Source organism: Neomonachus schauinslandi, chromosome 8, assembly GCF_002201575.2.
Source record: "Neomonachus schauinslandi chromosome 8, ASM220157v2, whole genome shotgun sequence".
NCBI classification, from domain to species: Eukaryota; Metazoa; Chordata; class Mammalia; order Carnivora; family Phocidae; genus Neomonachus; species Neomonachus schauinslandi.
In genome coordinates this window covers 30559335-30562615 of record NC_058410.1, presented here as the reverse complement: position 1 = coordinate 30562615, position 3281 = coordinate 30559335, and positions in this window count along the sequence as shown.

The following is a 3281-nucleotide window of genomic DNA, read 5'->3' as shown; positions in this document are numbered from 1 at the left end:
GTAAAAGTACAGCATATGCATGGAAATGATACTCACAGATATATCAAATATGGCAAAATATTAATAAATATCTAGTTTTAGATGTCATTATTTTAATGTTTGTGTTTTTTGTATGTTTTAAAAAGTTACTAATGGTGCCTAAAACTATCTTTTTAAGGGCAATGACCATATGGTATAGATTTTTTTGGGTAGTTTTAATATAAATTACTCTTCCTGTTCTCTGTAAACTATGTGCTCCAGGGATAACATGTTTTTTGGACTGCCTTTCACATACAGAACTGATACAAAAATTGTCATCTTGATTGTTCATCTAGACAATCTAGTTGGCTTATGTGTGGTTACTTACTCAATGTAGGATTCAAAGTTTCATTTAATTTTTGCAACAACCATATTATGTAATTTTACATGTTTCTTATCCTCCTATACTTTCAAAACTTCTTCCTCTTTCATCTAAAAATGGACTAATTCTAATTGATCTACCATGATCAATTATCAGTTGCATCTCCAGGTAGAAAATGTGATCCACATTTTTGTGACAAAAAAAAAATAACAACCTCATCACATTAGGCTAGGTTGAATTTTTTTTTCAAGATTTTATTTATTTATTTGACAGAGAAAGAGACAGCGAGAGAGGGAATACAAGCAGGGGGAGTGGGAGAAGGAGAAGGAGGCTTCCTGCCGAGCAGGGAGCCCGATGCGGGGCTTGATCCCAGGACCCTGGGATCATGACCTGAGCTGAAGGCAGACGCTTAATGACTGAGCCACCCAGGCACCCCATGGGCTAGGTTGAATTTTTAAGTGAAGCCACTTCTTGGAATTGAGTTTATAAGGTAAAGCTAAGGTTTTGCTTGGGTCTTCACATCTTTTCTAGATGACCGTGAGAAAAGGAAAGTGAACCAGAGAGGCACCTTTATAGTTTTTTTAAATTTTTTTTACAACATAATGGGTTTATATTTAATATAGTACTTCTCATCATAGAGATGTTACTCAGTTAATACAAAGGTGTTTTTAACATTAAATTTCTCCATTTCAACGTCAATATATTTTTTTACATTAAATATTGTCTCCATTTTAACATTAGATACATTGAATACAAGTAATATTGATTCAAATGCAAGAGAAAACTCTATACCCTTATTTTATTTCTGTCTTATTAAAGAAGGGTCTAAGTATTAACTTAGGAAATTATCAACTTTAAATGATGAAGGAGATGATTATTTGGGTACCAATAATTCATAAATCTACCTTGAATATGTCAGCATTTGATAAGAAAAGAATAATGAAGCTCATAATAATTCTGCTTTGCTGTTACCAAAAATTGTTTTCAACTAGAGCAGTGTGTCTGGGTTTAATTTAAATCAGTCTAAAAGAGAGAGAGAGCCCTACAAATAACTAGAAAATGCAAATGAAAAATCTTGACTCTGTAATCTCTCTACACCATATCTAGGCCTGCCCTTCAAAACTATAAAGGTGCCGATTCCTCTAATGGCTGCTTCCAGAAAGGCTCTGTCAGGTGGAACCTCTTAGCCTCAGCGAAATAAAATAAGGGTATAGAGTTTTCTCTTGCATTTGAATCAAGATTACTTTATTACATAGTATAGTGAAAATCATCAAAGACTGTTCCCATGGTTTAACAATGGATTCTCTGCAGTTTATATGGATATTGTTCTATGGAGGAAAAACAAACTGAGGACTTTTATAAGAGGGCATTCTTGGTTCAGACTCATTACAAATGAATTGCTGTATTTGACAAGCATAGTATCAATAAATCAATTTTAGTGTTTTAACATTAAAACCTTGTCTTTTTTTTTGTTGTTGGGTCTGAAAGTGATAGCAATTCATCTTCTTCAGATGGCTAAGCTTCTGTAGCTTCATATCTAGGGGTTCATATAAGAAGTACATGATAGCAAAGCCTATGAAATTTCTTTCTTACGATCCCTTCAGAATAAGTGAAATAAAATTTTGATCAGTTTTCTTCCCCAGCTCTAATCTCTTCTCTAATCTATTTTAATCTAGTTTTCTCAAAAAAGAGCCTCTAAGACAAAGCCTTGCATGAAGATAGTTTATTTGGGAACTGACCTCAGGGATAAAGGAAGAAGGACATGAGGAGTAAAAGAGGGAGGAAGGGAAAGCTAATCTAAGGGTGCATACTAAATTGGCCCTCATGATAAGGGCTGGTACTCCATCATGCAAGGAACTTCTCAGGAGCCTCTTGGAATATGTCTAAGATTGTCCAACCACAGGACGAAAAGAGAGAAGTATTTATTAATTGGCTCCATTTCTCCTATTAGTCAAAGATGGTCCCAGAGACACTAACTTCCCTGCGGTCCTGGTTTGTGCATTCATGAAGGCCAAGTGTGTTCATGCAAGCAAGCATCCTATGTTTCAGCATGAGAGATATTCTGGGGTATGAAGTGAGGGCTATGTGGCACAGTTCTAAATGAGATATTGTCAAAAAGCATCTGAGCAAAGTTAGTGGAAATCTTCAGAGGATATGAAGTGGTACACAAGAAGTGTATGATATAGTCTACCTTCTGTGCCTTTTGGTCTTGTGTCCTCCATTAATTGATCCCATTAAGTCAAATTCAGCCCAGAGTTTCTTTATAGGTCATGACCAGTTGCAATATCTGTAACAACTCAATACAAAAGGCTCAGTGCAATAAGCTACATTCCCTCATTGTCTGAGTCTGAAACTGGTATTTACCACCTAACTCCTCTATTAACCATTCTAGAATTCTTTTACTCTTTGCCCATGCCTCAGCCTGCCTAGGTTCCTTGTCTGGCGTGACCTAGACTTTCTTGTCCAGAGAGTCTGAGCTCTTAATGCCTTTCCTTTTTAAAGCTGCAATCATTACTTCTCCCTGCATTCACCATTATCATTGAGCACAGAATCAAACAGACAACTAGAACTGCCTTGTGGTCTAAACAGAGCCTTTCTGTTCCCATGATGTGGCAGCAATCCTAGATCTTCAAGGAAAGTAGAGTCAATTACTTTACATTACCCTTTTTTTGTTGACATTGAGGAACCCAAAGGGGTCAGGTTGTAGTTGGAACTGTAAATTCAGAGGAATTTTTACTGTGTTCTCTAGTAAAAGTGTTCCCGTCTTGGAAACTGGGACTTTTGATCTGACAGATCAGGAACGGGAAATACAAATTTTAAGAGGGTCACTGTGATGGTGAGAGGATCCTATATTACTTCAGCTCTTTGTTTCCCTGACTCAGTTATTCTGAGGCCTCAGCACCAAATATCAGTTATTCTAATGACTCAGCACCAAATGGAT